The sequence below is a fragment of the Nannospalax galili genome, unplaced genomic scaffold, assembly GCF_000622305.1.
Source record: "Nannospalax galili isolate Female #2095 unplaced genomic scaffold, S.galili_v1.0 scaffold898, whole genome shotgun sequence".
NCBI lineage: Eukaryota > Metazoa > Chordata > Mammalia > Rodentia > Spalacidae > Nannospalax > Nannospalax galili.
This window is the reverse complement of record NW_008342399.1, coordinates 3,471,167-3,478,662: the sequence shown is the minus strand read 5'-3', so window position 1 is coordinate 3,478,662 and position 7,496 is coordinate 3,471,167.

Below are 7,496 nucleotides of genomic sequence, written 5' to 3'. Positions count from 1 at the left end.
AATAATAATAAAAAAGAATTCTGTACTTTGAATTTTGAACTTTTTAACAATTTATTTTCTTAATTATTTCAAAAAAAAAGAACATAGAATAGTTTTAAAACAGTAAGTTCACTTACAAGGGCCACAAATCTACAGGATGCTAAAATATAATGTGAAATATTAGATGCAAATACAGCAACAATATTGATGAAGAGGAAATTTCAGTAGGGAAATTTAAGATAAAAGAATCCGCACTAGGACTGGAGAGATGGCTCAGCAGTTAAGAGCACACGTTGTTCTTGCAGAAGACACAGGTTCAAGTCCCAGCACCCACATGGCAGCTAACAACCATCTGTTAACTTAAGTTCCAGGGGATCCAATGCCCTCTTCTGTCCTCTGTGGGCACTGCATGATGTGGGTGCACTTACACACATACAAGCATAACGCTCATGCACATAAAATAAAAATAAATAAATCAAAAGAAAGTCAACAGTGTAAGAGGAGGCCCTGAACAATAGATTTCAGGAGGGGTCAGGGAAGAACCACAATGGGGAAGTGAAAATACATCACTTACAGGAAAATGGAACTGGAAACCACCAAGATGAACAGATAAGCCAGACTCTTACACCACATGCTTTCTCTCCTGGGGAGTCTACACTTAAACCAACATAAAATGGGACATGAAGCAGAAGGCACTGGGCAAGACGAAGAGGTGGAAAGGGAGAGGAGATGGGGAACGAGAGGGAAATAGGGAAGAAAGAAAATACTGCATATTTTCTCCTGCAGAATATAAGTTCCTTTAAATGTGTGTGTATGTGTGTGCCTTTGTGTGTGTGTGTGTGTGTGTGTGTGGCATTACTACACCAACATTACAATTACCTTTTAGCCCAGTAGTGGTGGCACATCCCAGTAGGAAATGCTAAAGAGGCAGAGGCAGGAGGATCTGGAGTTCGAGGTCAGCCTGGGCTATACAATTACCTTTTTTTAAAAAAAGCCTAACTCTTAAAATTCGTGTTTAAGAGTGGGTCCAAACTTGGAGGACACTCATTCCCTCAGATATCTCTTGAAACTGTTTCCTGGAACTGTGCTCCCAAGTTAGGCATCACTCACATCTTTATGCAAACTGGTTTCTCCAGCTTCACTGGGGAAGTACAAGCTTGAATCCACCCTTATCTTAACAAACCAGCCTGCCTTTTCTTCCCTAGAACTAGAATATCTCATTTACCCAAGTTAAGCATACTTCCCAATCTTCACTGTGTGCAGTGAAGATGGACGCACTGTCTTTCTCTGATATGTTAATTCTCAAGCATACCCACGTTCACTCATCTTTTTGGGTGGAGTTCCCAGAAAACATCCCAGTCACAAGAGACAAGGTTCATTGAATTTACCAAGGTTAGTTAAAAGTCATTAGTCCAGATCCAGGATGGTGGTGCACGCCTTTAGTCCCAGCACTCCAGAATTAGAAGCAAGCAAGTCTCTGTGAGATCAGGGTCAGCCTAGTCTACACAGTGAGTTCCAGACCAGCTGGGGCTACAGGGGACCCTGTCTAAAAAAACACCAAACAACTAAATAATAAGTAAATAAAAGTAATTAGTCCAGATTCTATCCATTTTACGTCATTCCTACATGTGTCTGCATTTCTGTACATGTCCATGCATGTGTATACATTTTATATGTGTATATGTGTGTGCATTTGTGTATGTGGGTATGTATATCTGTGTATGTTATATGTTTGTGTGTGTATGTATATGTGTATATGCTTGTATGTTTGTATATTTGTGTATTGTGCATGTGTGTATATGTGTACGTGTTGATGGGTATATGTGCATGTATGTGTCTATGCATGTGTATATGTGTGTTTGTATGTATATGTGTATGCATATATGTGTGTGACATGAAAACAGAAGAGGAAGGTAGGAGGAAATTCAGGGGGAAAATATGAGCAGGACACAGTGACATATGAAAGCATAGTGAAACCCATATTTTGTTGACTAGAGAGGTTTTTTTTTTTTTTTTTTAGTCTTTTTTGAGACATGGTCTCCCTGTAGCTGCAGCTGGCCTGGAACTCCCTATGTAGGCCAGGCTGGCCTCAAATTCAGAGATACCCCTGCCTCTGCTTTCCAAGTGCTGGGGTTAAAGGTGTGTGCCACCACACCCAGCCAAGAGATTTTTTTTTTAACTGACTGGTTATAGTTGGATACAGGATGGAAATTTCCTCAAAAGACTACTCCTTTAACCATTGTACCAGTGAATAAAAAATCAGGAGGGGCTGATGAAACCTGGTGAGCCGATCATGATTGCTTCCAGGTGATGGAAATGGCTTTTTGGTCTAGACAGATAATCTGAGGAGTTCACACACCAGTGCTGCTGACAGCTAAAGCCTTACTCACTGCAGTTTGCTAAACACCTAAAAAGAAGGAAGTGACCACCTGAGGTGCCCAGAGTCTTTCCCTAAAATGTAGCCTTCACAGAGCACAGCAGATGGTTTAAAGTGCAGACTGGCCAGCCTGCCTGATTACTTGTTAACCGTATGTGCCTGAGTTTCCTCACTTGTAAAATGGAGATAACAATACCCGACTTCTTTGGACTGTTAAGGTGGTGTGACCAACCTTTCAACATTGTGACAGAACATTATCAACAAAGTTCACATTCGAGAACTGTACAATCAAGTTACTAAAAAAAAAAAAAAAATGGGAAAAGAATTTCATAGTTTTAAGTTACGATTTTTGTGTTGGGCCCATTCCTAGCTATTTTCAGTTGCATGCTGACCAGGAACTGCAAGTCGGGCCCTGATTTGGGGGTGCTAGCGCCCACACTAGTTCCCTAGATCTATTGATGCTGTATATTTACTTTGAAGAAAACAGATGGGAGGATTCTTTAATTTTGGTCCTCAGGGTTTCCACCTGTGTGTGAGCTAGCTGATGGTGGGGCAGAGGGAACTGTCTATGTGCAGACTTTTGAGTTAGTCCATTGAAGGAAACCAAATAGTATAAAGAGAAGAGATTGGGCAACATAATTAACTGGACAAGCTGCTTTGGAAGATCACAAGCAAGTTGGAGGAATGCCACCAAGTTCCTTGTATACAAGCCACTGACCAGCACACTGACCCACACCACAACCTTCATCTTGAGCTTGTTATTCCAAAACCCAGAATGTCCTTGAAGATAGTCAGTAGGCATAGCAGGACTTTGTACCTAGATAGTAGCTGGGGAAAAGCAGCTGGGACAAACGTTTGTGTCCTGTGAGTAATCACATACTGTGCTTCTGCTTCTCATGCTGTAATTGTTTTGCAAGGCCAATAAAAGGAAAAGCAAAAGGGCACTTGGGACTCTCGCCCTGGAGGTGCTGAACCCTCTGCTACCTTTGAATTAAGCATTTCTGTGTCTATGGTTACTTTCAGGTCTGAACATCAACAGTCCATCACTGGCATGCTGAGTCCTGTGCCTCTCCCACCTGGGGTAGTCTCCTGAAAGATACTGTTCAGACTGTGGCTCCCTCTGGCTTGCTTTCTTGGTTACTGCTGCTCCATTTAGTTTCTAAATGTTTTTAATGTTCTATGTGCTGATGGTCACTTTCTTGATTCTTCATTCTAATGGGTTCATACTTGTAAGAAGCACTTAAATAATATTATCTATTTCCAATATCTTAAATTTACTTAAACCCTGTTTTTAAAAAAGTTTACGCACAACATTTCCTGGAATTGAGTGAAGGGGATTTTCACACCAATTCACCAGTTCTCTGTGGACACTAACAAGATGTCCCACAATTCAGTCCAATTCTGACATTACCCAGGGATACTGCCAGTTCCACAGCACAAGACCCAGCCATTTTATGCCAAAGGATCATTCCAAGTGAGCTTTGAGCTACCGGTTTTGACTTTGCAGGCAACATAGTAACATTTTTTTTATTTTTATTTTTTTAATAAATAATTTATTTAGAATTTCATACATGAATATAAGGTCTTTTGATCAAATCCATGCCCACTCCCTCCTCTCCAACTCCTCCCATATCTCCCCATCACTTTTTTCTGACAACTTCATGTACTCTTTCGTTTTCTTTTATTTATTTTTATGGGGCTTTTGCCTACTCTAACATTCCCCCCTCTGAAGAGGTAATCCTAAAATCTTTTAAGTATTAGCTACAAGCTCCCAAATACTTTCAACATTTTTGGCCTTTGCAACAGAGTATGTTGCTAATAGGCACAAGGACATTTTGACTTTTAGCCAAGAAACTGGCTACTTTTCTTTGGGGTCTTTTTACCCTAACTGCCTAGCAAATTCCTACCTCCATTCTTATCACACCATTCTCTGACAGGGTTACCCAGCTTGCGGATAGGGAATTGGGATGCAGACCGCTCTGGCTTCTTCCATGCTGAACAGGGACGCAGGGTGAGGCGATTGGAGTACCCCTTCAGTGAGTCTATCTAAAAGACTACCAGATTGCATAACTCTTATTTCTAAGGGGAAAAGAAAGTCCTTGAATCATGACTAGGAGATGTGAAGTAAAGGCAAGAGTAATTAGCATTACAAGTTCTAGACAGGGATCTAGAAAAAAGTTAGAACAGGGTAATTTTCAAATGTTCATATGAAAGTCCGTTGGAATTTCTTGACAAGGGCTTCCAAAAGCATCCCTCTATTGGGTTTCTTCTCGTTTTTCTTTTGTCTTCCAAGGTGGGACTCGAGAGTGATAGATTCAGGATTTGCTTTCAGGTATTTTGATAGCTGTAGCAGTGGTCAGAATCAGTGTCAGTTCCCTCTCAAAGGCTTCTAGATAGGAGGAGAAAACAAATTTATCCATCATTTTAGAATAGCGGGTTGTCTCCCTTAGCTACAGGTGGGCACTACAGTATTGCAGACCAAGATTTGAAGTCTTACATCTGAGCAGCGCTTTCTGGTTAGGAACAAAATCATCAGTGAAAAACAATTATTTAAATAATTTTTATATAGACTTAAGCCTAATGTCTGGGAAGTATAATCCCTTGATTATACTACAGCTGGCCCAAATAAATCAATTTGTTTTTACACTTAAGGTCATTCGAGGATCTATTCCTCAGGGATCACATGGGCCTGGGAGGAGCTCCTGGGTCCTTTCTTTTACCAGTTCCATCTACGTTAAGATAAGTCAAAGGTCCTGTTCGACCATGTGTGGCTTCACTTAGAAGTATGAATGAAATTTTTCCTCTGACTTGACCCCCCTCTTTGTAGACTGGACACTGGCTCAAGTCCATCTTGTGGATAATACTGTATCTTTCTATGAAAGAAAAATACCTCTAATTTAACTGTTTTTTTCCCCTAATGTACTAAAGTAAATTATTTATTTGTCTGATGTTAGGAATTAAACCCAAAGCCTAGCTCCTATCTTTTTTGCTTTGGGGTTCTGGGGTTTTTTTTTTTTTTTTTTTTGAGTTTTTGTTTCTTCTGATGTCCTAAAGTAAATTATTTGTGTGATGCTGGGGATCAAACCCTAAAAGCCTAGCTCATATGTGTCTAAAGTAAACTCTTATAGTTTTTACTTCATTTTAAATATATTTGGTTCATTTTATTAATTCCTTTTAAATTTTTTAAATTTTATGTCTATGAATATTTTCCTGTATGTCCATGCCATACAATGCCTGTGGAGGCCAGAAGAGGGCATCAGATCCCCTGGAGCTGGAGCTACAAGCAGTTGTAAACCAGCCAGTCACCTGATGAGGATGCTGGGATCTGAACTTGGGTATTCTGGAAGCGCAGCACACCACTGAACCACCTCTCCAGACCCAACAGTCATCCTTCAATCTGCTAATTTCATTCAGTGATACATTTTTTGGGCATATCAATCACATCGCAGAGTTTTCTGTCAAGCAAATGTATTTGTAGGCTAATGCATGGAAAACAAATAAAATTGGTTTATTTTCAGACAGGATTTCCCTATGCAGCCCAAGGTAGCCTTGAACCTGAGATCCTCCTGTCTAACTCTCCTAAGTGCTAAGTTTGCAAGCAAGTGTCACTGTGATGGCTAATCTTGGTTCTCAATTTGACTGGATCTGGAATCAACTAAAACATAAGCCACTGGGCACACCTCAGGGGACTTTCTTTATCAAATGATTTGAAGGGGAAGAACCATCCTAAATGTGGGCAGCATCTTCTGGTGGCAGCCCAGAAGAAACAACACGGAAGAAGGAAACATTCACTTTTTGCCTGCTTCCCTTCATCAGCAAAAGCTGATAAATTTATCTACACTGTTGCTGTGGCATTCCTATACTGATATTAAAACCAACTTCTTCAAGTTCCAATATAGACTGAAGACCATCAGCTTTCCAGGACTCCTTCAGGACTTCAGCACCAGAGTGGGACTGCTGAGGCAATCAGTCTTATGGACTGAGCAAGTACCGAATTCTCAGCCTCTCCAATGTGGCACAGCCATTGTTGGACTACCTGGACCCTGTCCTGTAAAGCAATCCCCATATACGAATATATATTCATTCTATCTGTTGTTCTCCTAAAAAACCCTGACAAGACAGACACTACGCACAACTTTAGTACAGTTTAAAAATCAGCATGCAGAGTTTTTAAAAAATTTAAGAGCTATGTGCCTAAGCCAGATAATTTAAAAACAAAGACATCGGAAAAGAGATATTCTAGATGAGCACTAACACCAACTCAAGAAGATGGGACCCACTGAATGCTGGGATTCGAGATGCTAACTACCCTTCTGCCCTTGTAGAGAGTAAATAATGGTATAAAGACAAAGACTCAGAACTTACACCAGGACTTCCATGGATGAGGAGAAAAGTTCAAAGTGAAGATTAAAGCAGGAAAAAAGCATAAAAATTCCTTTCCAACATACTTGCTATTCTCTAGCACTAGAATGACCAAATTCACATTTAAACTAATCTATATTTCACTTCAAGGACACCATCTATGTCATCTAGTAAAATCAAGCAATTTAGATAATCACATATGTATTTATATATACACATATACAATGTGTAAATGAAATTCTTATATAAGCATAAAAATTCAATAGAAATAAATTATAAGCAATATAATAAAATTTAAGCTTAATTTAGCATATTGGATTTTTTTTTCTTTTTAAATAACTGAAACAGAATCATATTTTAACAATTTTGGTCATTCAAATATAATTCTGATTGGTGCATATTTTTTTATATGATAATTCAACAAACCCTGAGTTTGATTTCACAATCCATGGTTAAACACATATCACCATAAAGAAATAATGTTTAAAATAAAGAATCTTGTCTTTTTGGTTGTGAGCCTGAGCCTTTAACAGCTGCGCCAGCTCTCCAGCTGACTGCTCTTGCAGAGGACCTGGGTTCGATTCCCAGAACCCACATGGTGACTATGAACTATTCTTAACTCCAGTTCCAGGGGAATCCAAAGCCTTCTTCTGACCTCCATGGCACTGCACTACACAGTGCACTCATATACATGCAGGCAATACACTCATACACATAAAATAAAAATAATAATAAAATATTTTTTAAAAAATAATCTTACATCTTAATGTCTAGTTAA